General features: G+C 38.7%; 1 protein-coding gene across 7 annotated transcripts in view; it reads right to left on the bottom strand.

Annotated features, from left to right (window-relative positions):
• Positions 1 to 11,871, bottom strand: part of MICAL2 (microtubule associated monooxygenase, calponin and LIM domain containing 2) — an 84,369-nt gene extending 72,498 nt beyond the window's left edge. For 5 of the 7 annotated variants that reach the window (XM_032187896.1, XM_032187900.1, XM_032187899.1 and 2 more), the window contains exons 1-2: positions 2,228 to 2,283; positions 903 to 984 (exon numbers count right to left, since the gene is read on the bottom strand). The gene's annotated coding sequence lies outside the window, so the exon portion shown is untranslated. Of the gene's footprint in view, positions 1 to 902; positions 985 to 2,227; positions 2,284 to 11,734 lie in introns of those variants that run through there. The other 2 variants (XM_032187897.1, XM_032187898.1) reach the window with 2 other exon arrangements.
• Between the last annotated feature and the right edge of the window lie 7,360 nt (positions 11,872 to 19,231).

Genomic DNA, 19,231 nt, shown 5'->3' with positions numbered 1-19,231 from the left:
ACTTTCACAGATAAACCAGAAGTCAGGCCACTTGCTGCCAGCCACATAGAAAAAGGAATTTTACTGCAGCATCCTTCAGTTTTCTACTGGAATTTCATTTCTCAGCTGCACATTATAAGCCACAATTTCAATACCTTCTTCACATAATATGAAGATAAGAGCAGCAGCCAATATCAAGCAGCATTTTACAGCCTTCATGCATCAGGTATTAACTTGATAGGTTTATCTAATGTGGGGAATAATACATGTTTTGCTGAAAAGCAGGACTGAATAAAATGCACCAGTTGAATGTTACAGAACAGCCTGCCAGGATGCAGTCTTGCTGTGTGAAAAAATGAAGATGCAGGAAAAAGCCCCAAAATTTCTAAACCTGAGCCTTTAGGTGAAAAGAGGCCGTTACACATGTGCGACACAAAGGTGCACACTCACAACACTCACGGGTGACACAACAGTTGATTCAGAGAACATTCATGTCCTGTGGCATGTGCTGCTGGTGACCCCAGCTCTGCATTACTTCCACTGCAGGCTCTGCTATCTGCCCAATGGGGGAGGCAGCAGCGATAAGGAGGAGGTGGGGTAAGATTCCAGTCAGGGGAGTAAGTGGCTCATTACTACTCCAGGCAGCAAGTAAAATGGTTACAGAGATAAAAACAACACTTGTATTTTTAAAGACAACTTCTATTTTCAAACAGAGAATGGTAAATTTATTGTACTTTTTTTCAGATTTTAAAGTGAAACATGACAAAAAACAAGACTGAACATAAGATTTCGTCTAGGTAAGACTCAGATCAAGGATATGTGGAGGGTGAAGTAAGTGAGTATAATTTCAATTCTCAAAGCTTTAAGTAGCCTCATAATATGCGGGGGGGGGGGGGGGGGTAACAAACAAAAAAACAACTTACACTATCTCCAGAGCCAGGAGAAAAAGTCTGCTGATACTTCAGTACAATTCTTTACAACTGAAGTTTCCATACGATCCGTTCCCTGGAAGTGATAAAAAATGCTGTGTTTAGTGAAATAGCCAGATCCTTCAAAGTAATCATACATGGACAAACACTTATACACAAGAGTGCTTGTGTAAATGAGAAGAGACATGAATTCCAGTTTGGTCGTTGGATAATCTGTTTTCCACCCATGTAATATGGACAGATTGTAATAAAAAAAGCAACCAACAAAGAATGGTGAAATGAGGGAAGCAAGATGCCCTCTTTTCTCCCACATGAAGGTACTTCGTGAACATCAATTAGATGTTAGTATCCCTGGGAGGCAAGTGTGACAAGCCCTATTAGGCCAGTTTGAAGATCAGGACAATGAGTCACATAGTGAGATTAAGAACTTCCTCAAAACCAACAGCAGAGCCAGAAAGGGGGCAACTACACCCCAGCTGGGCATTGCAGCAGGAGGCTGCTGTGCTGTGCATTATTACAAGACCTGGAGTCTTTAGAGAGAAAAGAAAAAAAGGGAAATGAAAAGAAAAAAACTGCTTATATGAAGTTTTCTGGCCATGCCGACGTGCCTCAGTTTTGACCTGCAGGGACCATCCTTAGATGCAAGAATGCAGTTCGGTTTCCATGCTCGGATCACATTTTGGCTGAAAGTGCCAGCAAGGTTGCCAATTGTAAACGGTTTTTAAAGTCGGCAGAGACCTCCAGATCTTTCCCGATAAGCTAGTTAAAGAGAGAACTGAAAGCTTTTTGACACCGGTTCAACCGTGTAAGCCTAGGGGCAAATAAATCTACATTCGCCAGTCTTCAAACTAGCCCTTTGCCAGCTATCTGCATTTAAGTCACATGTTGAATTTGCACACACAAAAAAAAACGGAGCGAACACGACAATTACTCTCGTAGGTTAAGACATACTTCAAAGCCCAAAGAAAAGCCCAGCAGATGCCACGTCCAATTAGCCCGGAAGGTGAGCAGAGCAGGGTGTCACACTCATTAACGCGCTCATTAAGACGCGTCTAACCTAATGGCCCCCTTCGGTGTCGCAGGGCGCTCTCCCGGGGCGCTAGCAGGGTCCCCCGACACCGAGGGCTCCCGCTCCTTTTCCTACCTCGCCCCAAGCCCCCCGCCCGGCCACGGCCCCGGGCCGGCACCGCTGGGGGAGCGCCGCGGCCCCGGTCGGTGAGCACAGCGGCCCCGGCCCGCGCAACGCCGCCCTCGCCCACAGTCCCCGCCGAGGGACGGGGACGGGGACAGCCCCGGCCCCGGCCCCGCTCCTGCCGCACCTGCTCCGCCCGCAGCAACGCGACCCTACCGACGGCGGCGGCGGCGCTCCGCGTGCTGCCCACGGCTCGGCTCGGCTCGGCGCGGCGCGGCTCGGGGCGGGGCCGGCGGCCGGGGCGGGCCGGGGCGGGCGGCCCGGCCGCCCCAGCCCCGTGCGGGCCGCCCCGGGCGCCCGGGGCTGGCAGCAAGGTGCGCGGCCCCGCCGAGCGGCTCTTCGCTGCGCCCCCTCGCGGCCCGGGGGCGCCGCGGGGGGTCCCGGCGGTGCTCCCCGAAGCTCCCCCGGCGGCGCTGCCCCCCCTCAGAGGCAGCGGTGCAGCACCGGGCAGCGGCCCGTCCGTCACCGCGTCTGTCACGGAGCGAAACGGGCAACGCGGACACGGCTGCGGCTGGCTTAGGTGGGGTACATGGGGAAGCTGAGAGTTGTCGTGTGCGCGGAAAGGTTAGGGCGGCGGGTAAGTAGAAGGCTACCGAGAAGAAAGTTCAAGAGCGGCAACAGAGCTGTGCTCGCACTAGGCTGCTTGGCTTCTATCAGCAACAACGCCTCGCTGTTGGTGGAGGCAAGGTTTTACTGAAAAGAAAACACAAACAAGTAGTACTCGCTTGAACTGCTGCAACAGGAGGATAAAATGCTCTGTGGCCAAAGCATCTACGTATCTACTATCCTAACACTTTTTAAAAACCTCAGCAGGCCTACCATTTCTTTAAGTGACTGAAAACAGTCAAATATTTTGACGTGCCACACGCACTATACCTTAAGTGACCTTGAAAAAGCCTGTGGGAGCAGAACCCTTGTTTCCCATGCCATGAGCTACCTGACCTTTTTCACACTTGCCTGCTCTGAGCCAAATTTGAAGCTGCTTTGGAGAGAAAGCAAGTGTGAATGCAGCCCTACTTACCCACACGCAGATGAATGTAACACAGTCTCTGAGGAGCCAAGCATTTCACCACCTCTGAAATAATATGTCAATGTCAACAACAATAATGTGTCAACAATTGTCCACATTTAATTGCGGACAATACCTCTCATTTGGGTTGAAATTTGTCTTCTAGCTTCTTGGGTCTTGCTTAGCTGAACCTTTTATTTGGTCATTAACTTTTGAATTGCAGTATGTTTATCTGCTTGCTTAACTTTGGGAGAGTAGGAGTACTTTTTCCTCAAAGTGATAAAAGCTAGAATAAAAAAAAAAAAAAAAAAAAAAAAGCGCATACCATCTTCCTACTGTCAAAAAGATAATGCAGCCTTGAGGAACACAAGAATGAGAAAACTCTCTTAGCAAAAGTAATCTGGAGTTAGCAAAGGGGCAAGTGCATAGTAAAGAAATAATATCAATGTGACTTGAACAAAGTCTTGCTTGTTTCAGTCCAGTATTAAAAGTCCCATGAAAGCAAGATTCTTCCACAGATGGCCCAGAAAATACAAACACAAAATTAATTGAACCTTTCCTGGGAAATATTCTCTAACTTCCTCCTTTAGGAAAGATGCTTACAACTTTACCAGGTGTCCTCTTCCCTTCGCTCCTCTCAGAAAAAGTTATTAAGTCTCTAAAAAGAACCCTCTCCTGCCAAATCCTTCTAGAATTTTAAAGCACTCCCTGTAAAAAGGGAGGCGTGTCAAGGGCTGCAGAAAGACCACCAGGGACCTTGCTATTCTAATGACTCCGATTAGTATGTTTACTGATTGTCCCTAAATACATGACCTTTGCAAATGGTCAGAAGATAAATGTATATTTCACACTCTCTAATCTTAACTCTTATCATAACCATCTTTTAAAATTATGTCTCATTAGATGTTACTTAACCGGAATTAAGAAATTCTTTATCACAGTCACACCTATCTCTTTCCAAAGGAAAACATGGCTTAGACACGATCTAATCTCTCTGGGGTAAAGTGAATACACTTCACTAAAGATTAGTTTGATAAATACTAATCAAGAACTACAAATTTGGCATTACATGTAGTTCTGTTGGCTACTGTAGCCCACCCTCCCTTATGTCAAGTGTGGGACACAACCATGAAATAAAACAGTGACTTCCCTCAGTGCTGCAAAGCTTCCTCTTCCATAACCCATTATTTTTGACAGTGCCACTGCTTGTAATTTATTTATTTATTTTGTCAGTCTTAGGCTGTTCTCCCCCTTTTAAAGGACTTGAGAAAGGAATAAGAATAGACCTTATGAAAAATAGTCCAGCCCTAACAACTCGCATGAAGTCACGCCTGTAATGCTGCTGTAGGGTGTTCATCCCCTCACTGTGGCTGACAATATAAAGCACTCTCCTTCCTGACATGTGCAAGCCTGTTTATTCAAATTTTGGTAAACCTAATACTATCTACAAATCCAGCATAATAAAAGACCTTCTTATGGTATTTAAATGATCTGTCTGATCTTTTCTTATTAATTGTGGATATCTTCAAAGTTAACTCGACTTTTTTATACAAGAGATACTCTGGTTGTTAGTGTTGCAGCCTGGGTCTCAGGAGACCAGGCTGGACTCCCTCCTCCACCACTCACTTCCTTTATGCCTTTGGGCAAGTCATACATATATCGAATGTATTGGTTTATGATCTATAGGGTGAATTAAGTAAATCTGCTCTTCCTCATGGGGTCTTATGAGGGTGAAATCTTTGTATGAAGGTAAGAACCTTGGCATTGTACTACATCACATGATAGGCCACAGGTATTTTCTTGCTTATGGTTTGAAGTTTGTCATCATATTAATGTCTGCTGACAATCAGTTAAATACAATTTTGTTATTCTTTTTAATGAGCAATAAGCCATTAGAGAGGTTCTTTTAAAGGAATTTTGCTTTATAAATTGTGGGAAGGAAAATAAATCAAAGGAAAGGAAGCTGATTTCTTGATGTGGGAACATGTAATTTTCCAGGAGTCTGGAATAGCTGGACTTTCTTACCACATGTTCAGGAAATATCCCTTCCTACCTGATCCTGAATGTATCAGATAATACCCTTGGCATTTAATGGAATTACTCTAGTGTGAGACACCTTATAAGAAATATTTCTGTTCAAGTTTCTAAATACATTAACGAATTTATATATGTCTGCTGAGGAACAGTTCAAAACATTTTGGTTCTCTGGTAAACAACAAATATTTGTTTCTTGATTAAAGAAAACAGAGAAGTATCAACAAAACACACCTACCTTAGAGAAAATATAGTGATCTGTGATAAAGATTTGGGGGAATATGAAAACAAGCAAACAAGCAAACAAACAAAAATATAGAAGGCCTGAGTGTTTGGCACACACCCACATGAAAATAGTTCCTAGAATGTGACTGTCAGTGAATAAAAGGAATCTCTGTAAACACACGTTTAACCATTCTGTATGTCATCAGCAAGTATCTGAGATTATTTCTTGTCTGTGGAAAATCTGTCAGAGACAAAAATTACTTTCTGGATGCTTTGATGCTAGCATATTAAATCTTAACAGATACTTTATTTTTTAATTAAATGTTATTTATGTTTTGTGGGTGTTACTGAACAATGTCTTCCCTGAGTGTCATTAATGGAAGAAAGAAAAAGTGTGAACTGGTGAGGACCATCGTGTTAAGTCTGAGTACTGAGATAGTCTGTGGTGGTATTTCTGGGAAATTTAATGTTTATCAGGCAACTGAACTCAAGGATGAAACTACATTTCTAATTGTCATGCTTCCAGTTTCACAGACAAGATTCTCATTCTTCATTTTTGAATTAAACACTTCTAGTTAGTCTGTCCTATGGTAAGTGTTTCTTTAACGAGTATGAGTTCATCTTTGTGAGCATACCCATGTTAGAATTTTAATGGTGAATCTCTTTTTTTTCTCATTCTCAGGGAAAGAGGTACTTTCTTTGGTAATTCCAGAATGTACTTCAGGAGTTTCTAGAGACTGATCATTTACTGTGTTGCCTTATGCTATATTAGAGAAGAGATGAACTCACTTCTCATGCTTAGCCAGGGAGGAATGGCTAGGAAGAAGATCTGTTCATTTTTTAAAATTATCTTATGCAAATGTTTTTAACTCACTCTATGGAGATAAAAGAAAACAATCGGCAAATGTTGGCGATCAGTTTTATCTGTTGTACGTTATTGTCTGTTTTGACAGAATAAAATAAATAAATTATATGCATTCAAACCCTCTTTGTTTAAAAAATAAAGTTGCTAAGAAACAAGAGTCATGCATCATTAATGCCCTTTACAAGTAGCATTTATATAATAACATGAAACTTAGCCATGGTGCACTTGGAGACTGCTAAAGTGCAACCAAAAAGCAGATCTGTGAACTGTGTATACACAAAAGAGACTCCTGTTTTAAGGTTTTGAGTTATACGTCTCTAATCACTACTTCAACCTTGGGAAAATTATCCTTGAAAGACTGAACTTCTCGTGTTTCTCCGTAAAAAATAAAACAGTGCTCTCAAACTGCTACTCAGGAATATGTTCTTGAAAGTTTAATTGCTGTTTAACTACCCAGTGCAACTTATGTTTTTCTATTTTATATCCAGCTACAGCAGCACTGATAGTTTCTCTTTCTTATCTGATCACAGCAAAAATGCAGCTTATTCTCTTTTCCGTGTTTTCGTCTCCAGTTTCTTAAACAGGGCCTAAAGTCATTTACCTCTTTAATATTAAGCTTGAAGAACCTAATTATCACTTCTGGCCCCTTTCCAGCACTGTCAGGTTTCCATAAACCTATACAGAACAGCTGTGCTTTACACAATGCCTCTGCTCCCAGAGGAGCTCAGCATTGCCATGTGGACACAAGCCACGTGCAAACATCAGTGCTACCAAAACCCATATGCCAAATTCCAAGTGCCTCAGGAAGACATAACCCCCTTCAGCACTGCTTAGAAGAGGGATGGAAGACAAGTGCTACAGTCCATGTGGTAGAGCAAAAGAAGTTCTACAGCAAGCATTTGACACATGGAGACTACATGTGAAATAAGGCCATGGTCATTCTTCTTTCTGCCATAAGCTTTGGAGATTCCAAAGATGTTGCAGGTAATTCAACCCCCACTGTTGCCTCCCCATGAGATAACAGACTCTGCAGTGCCATGCTTCCTAGCACCGCTTGGCTATTGGCTTAGCACTCAACAGAGAAGTGCCACCTCATGTAATGCCACCAGCTGCCAACGTAACACTTGGAGGCTTGTTGGACAGCCTCCTTTCTGTTGTTTGGTTTTTCATAGCTCATATGATCTCACTGGATCATAGCACAAGCAATATTTTTATTGAAAACCTGTAAAATATTTTTATGAACTCCATGATTTAGTATTTAAACATGTTGTGTTAGCAACTTAAACAAAGGTAGCTTAAAGAGAGACCTTTTTAGAGTTGCACTGCCTGCCACTAGCTTTTCAGTCCCAGTGCCAGCATAAAAAAAATATATATATATATTTAATTAAAAAAAAAAAAAAAAAAAAAAAAAAGGTCCTGTGCATTTGCAAATTTGTCAATAGGGCAGTTGGCATTTTTCCACCCTTCCTGCTAATGTATAGTCAGAGTTTGAAATATCAGATTTCAGCTGGTAAAGGAGGAGCCTGAATGCATGGAGAGCAAAACCACTTTGAATTCTCTGGAAGGGTAACAGCAGCACTTGGGGAGAAAACAAAGCCCGGGCACAAATGCATTTTCATAAGAGCTGAAATGAAGACATTTAACAACTGCCACATTCCCAGAGGAAATCCTGTTGAGCAGGAACTTAGCTCATCAACTTGTATGATGGCTCTATGTTTTTCACAGAACTGGCATTTCTTTCAAATGCCCTTTAACAGGTTACTTATAATTCATACATGAGATTGACCCATGAAACTCAGCACAACTGAAGTCTTCTTTTGCCACTCAACCCTCCTGACGTGAAAGCATTTCTTTCTTTATGCATGCAAAGTGCTTCTTTGCTGTATTGCATCCTTGCAATTTCTTACTGAGCAGCAATTATGCTGCTGTTTCAACACAAGCATCTGGCATCACACATTCAACAACATACTGTTTAAGAAAGTATAAGCTAAATACTAAAAGGTATGTCAGTATTTTAAAAAATCATTTTGAAATAACTTCACAGGATTCAAATTGTTTCTCTGTTTATAGTGGTACAAAACTTCCTGGTGACCTAGAGATCACAGTCTGGCCTTTCACTTTCACTCACACTGCCAAATATTTATTGTTGGACAACAAAAATAATTTTAGATATACCTAGGTAATTCATTATTACATTTCAATAGAACTCAGCCCCTATCTAACAGACTATTTCAGAGAATGGTTTACTGTCAAACGTTAGAGATGAAACTTATTACAAAAAGTTCTAGATTTCAGCCAGATCTCCATCTTTAAATAACTGAGTTAAATGAGTTGATTCCTTCATGAGCTCTGCCTCTTCTCTTATCATTTACTCCAGATAGTGGAATTCCAGTAGGAATTCTTTTAGTGTACAAGACTAGTACTTTCAGCAAACATGTAGATTTCACTGTGTACTCATGGAGAGAAAGCTTATGTGTAATTTTCTATTTCACAATATACCCAGATTTTGAATACATGCCCACTTGTGCCTTCTGTTTTCCTTAAAACATTAGTCATATGAAGCCTCAATAAGCATCTCAAACTAAACTGATGTCTGCATGTCACTATTTACAAATAGTGCCTGGAGGCAACAGAACCTATACATTACTACCATTTACTGTTACTTATGTTTATTTTTTTCTTTCTTAGTAAGGGTTTTCCTACAGCATTTTCTGGTTTCAAGTTTCAGTTCAGCCTGCCCTTGGTACTGTACATAGTACCATTTTCACCCTAGCAGTTCTGCACTCCAGCCAAGGAAAGTCAGCTGAGAACAAGGGGTTGGAGCGTCTCCCAGGGCCTGGCTGGGTTGTATTGCTAGCACTTCTGTAGACAAATATGCTAAGTTTAATGAAGTCAGTGGAAAGACTCCTGCTGGCTTTCGTTAGCTTTGGATCTGTCTGTAAATTAGGAAAGTTTGATTTTAATTCCATTACTTGTCCACAGTTTTGTTGTTATTGTTTTCCTGTGTTAACAACATACCCCCCCCCCTAAACAATGACAGAACTGGCCTTTTCAGTCAAATGATCAGTTCCTCAGTGAGTTACGCTGTAATACGACTGGACAGGGATCCTAAGATTGCTGCTAACTGAAGAGGGAACAAAACATCTCCTTTCTGGTTTTGTGGTCAAAGTTGCTGACTTCAAGTGAATTGTATAATTTCCTACCATATTTTGTAACTCAGCATGTGTTAAAATGCCATTCTGAAATGAGAGATTACCTGCTATCCTACCTTTACAGAATACCAGTCTGAAGACAAGTCATAGTCCTAGAATAACTAAGAAAATGACATGGAAACTTGTCTAAGGCAACTCATTAATTTAACAATGATAGAAATAGTATTAACTGAGGAATCCTGGCTTCTGTGTTCTGTTCCTTGTTCCCTCCATGTGTATGACATATACACACCATAACACAGAGAAAAGCACATTGGAAATGCACAGTAAATCAGGATTTTGACAGTTTAGCAAGGGTAACATTAAATAAATATGTATTCTTGGAATTAAAAACATAGACCTTCAAAGCAAGAAGGCAGCTATCAAGACAGTTTATTTTGAAGTTTAAAATCGGTTAATGTCCCTGTACACATTTGTCTGAGTAAGAAAAAGATGTAAAGAAAGTACTAAGTAATTTAATGTGTTTTCTAGTTTAAAAAAAAATCATTAAAAATACTGGCCTTTTAAAAAGACAACATCGATGCAGTCATGTATCAATAGAATTTGCTTTCTGAGTAATGATTTTCCCTCCAAACATTTTCTATTTATAAACCCCCTTAAGCCTTTTGCAATGTTTCCTGTGCAGACATACCACTTAATCATCAGAAAATGACTCAGCCAATCAGTCCAGGAGCTTCCTGGCCTCCAAACAAACTGAGGATTCAAAACTAGGGAGAAAATCACAAACATGCTCAAAACTTGACTGATTAGTCAAAATACTGATGCTTAAGACATTTTTAATAGATCAGGAATATGTTTCAAGTTGTTCACCTGGTAGCACTAAAACACTTCTTCAGCAAGAATAAAAATAACTTGCTCATTCAAAATGCTTTACAGTTCTGTAATTGCTCCACCACAATATTATAGTTCAAAAGCAAACAAACAGGCTTTTGACAGAGATTTGTAATATGGATAACCCTCCTGCTGCTCTTAGGTCTGGGGTGCACATTGTTTTGAAGAAATGCTTGATCATTTTTGCTTAAATAAAAAATCACCCAAGAAACACAATTAAAGACATATTTTCATTTTCAACTTGCTTATTTACTACCACATTGCTAGTTTTTCAGCTCTAGGGTATCAGGATCTATCTAGGATATATCTTGCTATATTTTCTAAGCACAAAATGAATGCTGGCAAATGTTTGTCCATATATGTCATCCAGCATATTTGTCTGAAAAAAAGATTAGAGGTGGAGCTGTGATACAAAGCGCAAGCAACCTCAATTCTCCTTTCAAGAGCAGAAGCATTAACAAAAAATTAAGAACAGAATTTCATCCTAAAACATTAAATAGTCCACTACTATCTGCATGATTCATCATGGAAACAACTACGGAATTTCTTCCATGCTCTACAGTACAAGAAGAGCAGTAGAAATATTGCCTTTTACCCAGATGTTGAAGCACCATATTTCCGGCATTTCAACCAGGTTTGAAGCCAGCCTCACCTACATGCATTGTCATAACCTGTATGTACCAACAAAGTAATAAAACATTGCTGAGTCTGTAATCTCCTGAGGGACCCAATCTGCAAATAAATTTCAAATCTCTACCACCTCCATAAAAATAATAGTATTTACTATACTATTTACTTGCATTACTAAGGGCAGTTTTTCGTTTTGAGGACTTGAAAGCTGCTCTGTTTTGTAGCTGTGGATGCTGAGGCCCAGAGAAATAATTTGCTCACAGTAATAGCACAAACCAAGAGCCAGGCTGAGAATGTAGCTGAGATGTTTTTACACCTAGTCCGTTTTGACCTTCATAGTTTATCTAATAACCACTTGTCTCCATCATTTTCAATTGCAGATAGAGAAAACAAAGTTATGGAGATAACATCATTTACTCAAAATCTACCTTTTAGATAGCAGCTTCGTTTCTGCTACTGTTCAGATACTTCTCAAATCTGAGGCAAGAAGGAATAATCACATACAGTTTATGAAACCTTGATCTATTAAGCAAGAGAATACCTGTGATCAATAGCAAGAAAATTATATTGATTTGATTTTTATATTTTTTATTGTTATTAGAAAGAATAACTGGTCTTTAATTATAGTGCTTTCTTTCAGGCAAACTTTTCAAACATGATGGAATTTACAGAGGGACAAAGTAAATATCAACATACAAGGGAGGGCTATTGAAATGAAACCTATTTCATATTAACTCAAGTAGCTTCATATTAAAAGTCTTAACAAAGGATATACCATTTATGGCTGCATGCAACGCATGGCAATACATGCCCCCATCCTGAACTGACCTGATTGCAGTCCAAAAGTGATTGGAAAAATAAGAATGCTGTATCATCTGACAGCCAGTGTTGTTCTGATAAATGTCCAAGGTCACATTCCAGTGCTATCATTGCTGGCCTTTCATCTGCAGAAGCTGTTCTCTCACTTTCACAGCCAGTAGTATAGCAGCAATTTGAAAGCAGCTGAAAAATATATAAGAATAACTCCCATCAAGAAAAAAAAATATCAAAAGACTAGGATATTTGCAGCTAGAATTGTAGCCTCAAATGTGTTAACATCTATTTCTACTCCAAGGTTTGTTTAAAGTATCTTCCCTTCTACATGACTTGTCTTACTGTGGGTTCTGTATGGAAAATTAACAGAAGGTGTGAACAATGAACTAGTGCTTACCAAAGCTTTGTATGTCTCAGTATCAACACAATGCCATTATTTATCCTGTCTCTGGCAATACAGGTTCCACATTGCTCTGCTTCTCATATTAAGTGATATTATTATGGTAATAATGAAGCTGCCAGTCAACACTGCAAAATCTAGATATGTTTTTGCTAAGTCTTCATTGTTAATCGTGTAAAAATAATTAAGGACACAGGCAGATTCTTAGGTGAGATATGTCTCCCTCTGTTTTGTGAGCCAAAGTTCTTTCAGCAGGTCCTATATGGGACAAGGCAACCTAGACTTCTGAAAAACAAAAATCTTTATAGCTCTACGTTATGAATATAATTGCTCGAAGGGAAAAGAGAGATGTGTCTTCAATGTCATCCCAGGTTGTACTGCTGACCCAGGGAAGGTACATGAAACCCTTGCCCTATAGCTGCAAGAAGCTTTGATTTAAAATGTTTTTTTAAAATAGATTTGGACAAGTGCCTAAGTCTGAATGCCCAAGGCTTTACTCTGCAATAGAAGGGAAGGAAAGAAGGAAAAAAAAGGAAAGAAGGAAGGAAGGAAATTGGATCAAAAAAGAAAACTCCCCAAATAAATATAGGTTAACTAATTGTGCTGAGACCTTGGCAAATTCCATCTCCTTTCAACTTAATAGGAAATAAGGATTTGAAAATTTGTGCAAGCCATCCATGGTATAATTTAGCAGTTTAACAATGTACCTTTAACAAAAAATCATTATGTAAATGCAGTTTTTGAACTAGATGGAGTGGAATGAGATGTATACAGTGTAGAAGAAAAGCAAATATAGGGCATCACTGTTACTTCAAAGGCCCCTATTTGTATTGTGTTCTTAAATAACCTCCTCATCCACTTCCACAGAAGGTTACTTGCCTAGTTTCTCCTTTCCAGCTTCACCCTTACTCTGATACAGTAAGATCAGAATGGATGCAGAGCAAACCAGCTCAATTCCAGTTCAACTTGTTCACATCCCATCCATAGATGATCCAATGTACCTCTTCTGGGAGGTTCTTCCTTAACTTGGCCCTTGAAAAAGTCTCACTGCCCCGAAGAGGCAACTCTGTCTCGTCCAAACCTGAATAGACAAAGCATGAACACTTTTTTGCATACACAAAAAGTGCAGAAGACTAACACCCATTCAGCTTCATCCCACTGCTACCAACTCAGTGGTGCAGCATCTGATCTGTATCTGGGTGATAAGAACTTAATTTCTTACAAATTATATATTCTGAATTATTTTATGTTCTTTCAAGGAAGTGCTCAAATAAAACAAAATGGTAAGGCTGTAGTTATGTAGTTAGAACAGGATAAGTGATCTCTGAACTCAGTTATGTAACTTGTCTCAACATTCTGTGTCTATGTAACCAACACAGATGTAAGAATTAAAGGATGTCATGGAAACAGGATACAATACAACAGTCACATGCAACTAAATTAGCTGATTTGGGTCTAGTGAGAGAAGTCTAAGAAGTGACTGTCTTGGCAGGTAGGAGTTACTGCTCCCTCAGATGCAGCACCTCATCTGGCAATAATGCCGTTGTTGTGCAAATTAAATGGATAATCTTAAGTCATGTAAAATTGAACATTCAGGCATTCAGAAAATATAGGCTCATTTTACTTTCACTACATTCACTGTTTTTGATAACTTCTGTGTGAATTGTTGTATGTGGTGGTGGAAAATAACAGAGAAAAGGAACCATGTCTTCTACTGTTTTGACACACCTTGAATATACCTTTGATAGCAGAGGTTACTAAAAAACAATAGGAAACTAGGTTTCAAAGGAAAACCAATGCATAGATTATCATCATTTAATTTGACTTCCTATCCAACATGGGCTAAAGAATCTCACTCATTATTTTCAAACATACACTTTCTGCTTGCATTATTTTACCCATCTGAGAAATAACTTTGTTGTTATTTGAACAGCTTAAATATTAGAGAACCTTCTGCATACCAAAGAAAATTGCACCAAGAACTAGCTTGCCTCAGAATAAAAAAAAAACTGCTGCAGTTTATTTGTGGTTTGAATTTATCTAGTTTCTGCTTCCAAATTTAGGGCGTTTCTTCAGCTTGGTTATAGAGCTGACAGCCATCTTTCCTTTACTAGTGGGTTGTGATAAATCCTGTCTCTTGGAATAAACAAATAAATTAGCCTTTGTTGGGCTCTTCCTCTGTAAGAACCAATTGTTAATATTCAAACACATTACACAAGTGATCATGCCTTATCGAGTTATTCCGGTCAGGTTTTATAAGTGATTTGGAGTCCCTAGCATTTGCCATCTTGACTGATAAAAACACTGTATTTCAACAGAGCAAGAAAAAAATCTTGGGGGTAACTTAGAAATGGTTAAAGCTAACTACTCTTATTACCACTTCTTCAGCTTGTCATTTAACTAGCTATTTAATACAACATTTCTATGGTTTTTGTTTTTGTTTTAAATTAGAACATACAATGTTCTTACAATGACTGAATCATATATTAGATCAACACAGGTATCTTTATTAGCCACATTTACAAATGCATATTACATAGCCACTGTCAAGCTCTATCACTCATACAACTATGTCAAGTGGTATCAATTGTTACCATCAGGTTTTTTATTTTCTTATTGCAACTCACCTCAGACTTTGTCTAATTTTGCTTCTCAGGGTAACTGGTCTGAAGTTCATGATCAGTGCCTTTTCCCTGTTTAAATTTTGTTACATTATCTATTTTTAAGTCCCTGGTATCCTGCAATTTGGTAAAAATGCTACAGGACTAAAAAGTTCTTTAAACATCCCATCTATATCCTTTGAATTCTTGGTGTACAAAGTTGTAAACATATCTTTGTACATACAATAATTTAAAAGTAGGAATTTGAAATCAAGAAGGACATATGCCATTACTCAATGCAAAGAATCCATAACAGAATAATGTGACTAGTAAGTTTTAAGATTATGAAGTGCTGTTATCAACATATTGACTCTATCAAAACCTTTTAATAGTGGTGCCTAAGCAGGAAGTGAGGGAGGAATCACAGTTATCCAGTCTTCAGTGAATAAGGGTGTGGACAAGTGTTAAGACATCCAGAGTGGTGACAGGGTCAAAGCCTAGTGCTCTTCCACAAATAGTTGAAAGAAAATGTTCAAATGCTTGGAATACTGTTCTCAAACAAGATTCAAAAATAACCCAAGAGTCTCAATCTGAAAGGATACAGTAGCTGAAAAATAATTCCATATAAAGAAAAAATAAAATCAGTAAATTCAGCAAGTGGTTATATTTAGAAGACCTTTGTGCCAGTGTTTTTTTTTTTTTTTTTTTTTGTGTGTGTGTGTGTGTTTGTGTGTGTGCCTTTTTTTTTTTTTTCCTTCCTGGTAATGAATTTTTGCCAATCTTTCTTCTTCTAAAGATAAATAGAGTAAAACAGGCAGTTTCTCGGTCATGAGAAACAAGTAAAAGACTGCCCAGACTTAACAGAAAAAATTAAAGGCTGCTCTGGATCATGCACAGTAGCTACATAAAGGAGCAAAACTTGTTATTGTGGATTTCCACGCCAGAGTAAGGTCACTCAGAAGAAATAATTTCCTGTTTCATTCATAGAGTTGATACCTATGACTCTGGAACAGCCAGTCCAGGTTTATACTGTCCCTAAACTCACTGACCAAAGAAGAAACAAACATGACCATAAAACAAACAAAAGCTGAACACAAAGCATGACAAATAATGTTTAACAAGTCACAGCAATATTTTGTCTTTTACAAAGAATTTAAATCTTTTAGAACTTGCAGTTAATATATATATATATATATATTTTTTTTTCTGAATTAAGCTCTGTTCTTGTCCCATTGATAGATTCAGTTTCTATACATTCTCTATACAAAGAGACTCATTTAATTAGATTCCGCTACATTTATTCCTATGGGAGAAGACTATTCATCTGGGGAAGTGTTCTTGTCTCAATCACTGCTGACCAATATGCCAGAATAGGCTGTGCACGTTGAACAAAATCCAGCTTGTGAAGAAAGCCATTTTTAAACAAACAAAACAACTATGATTGCACATGACATGACAGATTTTTTTCGTTAAGAAGCAACACAACAGATCCATGTCAGCTGGAGATCCTAAATTTAAACCAAGCAGTATCAGGTTTCTGACATGCACTAAAAACACCTATACCTCAGTATTTGTTAGGACTTTTACATCTGTAGTTGCATTTGAAAGTAAAAGAGGGAATCTGAAGGGGAAAGCGAGAAGACTCCAGAATATTTCTGCATCAGAAGTGGGAAAAGGGTTCCAATGTTTTCTTCCTTAATTTTTGACAAAAACCTAGCACATAGGAGCTTCTGAAGAGCTATAAATTGCAATTCTACTTCTGAAATCCTGCCTTCTCTAAAGGAAGGGTTGGTCTTGGGATAATGCTGTGGCAGCCTGCCTAACTCCTCCACTCTGCTACAGCAAGTAACCCACTCATCTCAGAGAGGCAGCAGCAAAATTTTATGTTTCTCCATGACATAACCTCACACATTATATAAGTAAATATATATCTGTATGTATAGGCACACAGAGAACATATTTATACTGCTAAACATTTGGATTATGAATGCATAAATAAAATGAAGGCTACTGGAGCCACCATAAACTATCAGAGTTATACTAGTTTAAGTATAACGAGACTTATTATACAATGTGCAAACTTACACCACTTGCTCTAGCTGTGTCAATACCAGAAGACTGAACTGTGCTTTTGGGAAAACGGTATCTTCAGTAAGTACCAGCAGCATCTTAATCCTTTTAGTATGGCTCTGATACACTGATCACCAAAATCTAGGGCAGGCCTCTGAAGTTGTTGGATCAGGCTCTAATACTCCTTTAGATCATAATCCTGCAAAGATTTAACATTTACAAATAACTTTATCATGTGAGTAGTTAAATGGGATGTTGGAGGATCAGGGTCAGAACTGGAACATTCAACAGATTCCAGCTTGGGCTATATCTATCAAGGATACAACAGAAAGGTAAGAGTTAAAGTGGCTTCTAATCAAACCTCATTCTTTGGAACATGCAGTATTGGAGGACTTGGTTAAGCTTAAGTTCAGACACAACTATTCAGTCCTATCAGCTTCAAAGGGTTTTAATCAGCATGCAAAGCTAAGTACATCTGTGAGAGATAGAGACCTGGGTCATGGCAGTCTTACTTCTGACACAAGTATTCTGCTGTGACACAATGCCTGTTTTAACATTTTCCCCCTCTGTTTCTAGGTCTCCCTTTTTTTAAATCTTCATCCTCCAAATCATCAAGCAGGAGACATCAGCTGACACACTTTTCTTCTCTTTTGGCTTTGAAATCCCCTCTTGATACCTCAAAGTGCAAATACTGTGAGGATTTTACCTGCAGCAACAATTAAGAAGATGTTAGAAACAGGAGAGCTGAAAGATAGAAACTACTCTTTAATTTAAAAGTTAAGCAATGGGTGTTTATAGCCCTCAGCTGAGCTAGACTACCCTGCCCTTGACATCTCAAAATTTTTAGTTCTGGCTTTGGCCTCTTACATTCTGTGTAAAGCACTGGAAGTTTAATTTGAGGGAAAAGAGTTGTATTTCTTGAACAAGTTTTGTATGACTTTGCAGGGGGAAGAAGAAACTGAGTAGTAGAAGAGGTGTCCAAATAAAATAAATTCTAAAAACACAGGCAGGCTATAGGTGTGTTAGGTGAGAATATTTTCTTGGTTGCTGCTACGTTTGATGTTACATAATTAAAAAAGATTATCTAATTCTCTATGGGCGTATCCAACTAGGGATCTGCTACAGCTCTACTGTGTTTAGTTTGGCTTTTGTCATTAGAAAGTCTTTGTTCTGTAGCTTTCATGTCCTCCTTCACGGAGGTAAAATAAGGTAACATTTTAGGAATAAACATGTACAGAAAAGTGAAAAATGTCCAAGAAATCTAAGAGGAGAAAATCAACTATTTGAACCTGGCATCTGGTTTGCTCAGTTTATACATGAGAAATGAAGGCTAGTTATTGCATACATTTTTACTTTTTGATTATGAAGAAAACAAGACCAGAAAACAAAACAAAGCACTGAAATAGCATTTAGTGCTATTTTTGTAGGTCAATGTACAATGAAAATTGAGATACAGTTGGAAGAAACACCAGGCAAGACTGGAGTGTGATTTTTTTTTGTTGTTGTTGTTCATAAATTCCTACCTATACAAAAATTAAGTGTAAATATTAAGTGTAAAAATTAAGTGTAAAAATTGTTCATTTTTAACTGTTGCATAATGGTAAACTCCTTTTTTATAGGCTGCAGTGATTTGAAGCCTGTAAAAGTGACATTGGGAAATGCAAACCACTTTACAACAGCATGTCCCTGTAATCAGAGTGTAGCTTCTGCAGCAAATTCACAGCTAGAACTGTCTTCTATGTTTGTATATTGATTTCACCACTGGTAAATAAAAAGAAGTTGTCCATCATCCCCCCCCCCCCCCCCCCCCCCCCCCCCCAGATGTCTGCTTCAAAATTCAAGGTTTTGAAGAAACCTTCACTTGAAAGCCATTTTAAATATTAAGCATCAATAACATTAATCTTGAAAAAAATAATAAATTAACAATCATGATACTCATGATATTGTGAAATCTAGTGTTAAGATCTAGAGAAAAATGAAGTGATACATGACATTTTAAAAGTTTCTGTATTTACACACACTGCTTATTTAATTTAATCATGGCATGTCAACTAGGCCCATCCAACAATTTTAGTATGCATGATAAAAGGGATCTTTTATCAAAAGGAATTAAGGTAAGACAAGCAGGCTAAAAAGCAGACTCCTGACAGATCAAAAGGAAAAAGAAAGCAATTTGCTTGCCTGAAGGACAGGGAAAGCCCCATTTAACTAAACTCCCAGAAGGAAAGGTAGCATGCACATAGCCTGAGAAATTCCATCAACAGCACAATTTATCCTCTTGATGTCATTGAATGGTTAATGACTGTAGATACACGTAAGAATGATCAGCCACATTCTGTTCTTAGCTGTAGTCATGCAACCCAGATGTGAGCAACCAGAGCTTAACTGGTGGTTGTTTTTTTAGATCATTTACTTCACATGTTCATTTATGTGCATATAAAT

This window comes from Aythya fuligula, chromosome 5 (assembly GCF_009819795.1).
Source record: "Aythya fuligula isolate bAytFul2 chromosome 5, bAytFul2.pri, whole genome shotgun sequence".
Taxonomy (NCBI): domain Eukaryota; kingdom Metazoa; phylum Chordata; class Aves; order Anseriformes; family Anatidae; genus Aythya; species Aythya fuligula.
The sequence above is the reverse complement of the archived record's forward strand: the minus strand, read 5'-3'. Positions and strand labels throughout refer to the sequence as shown.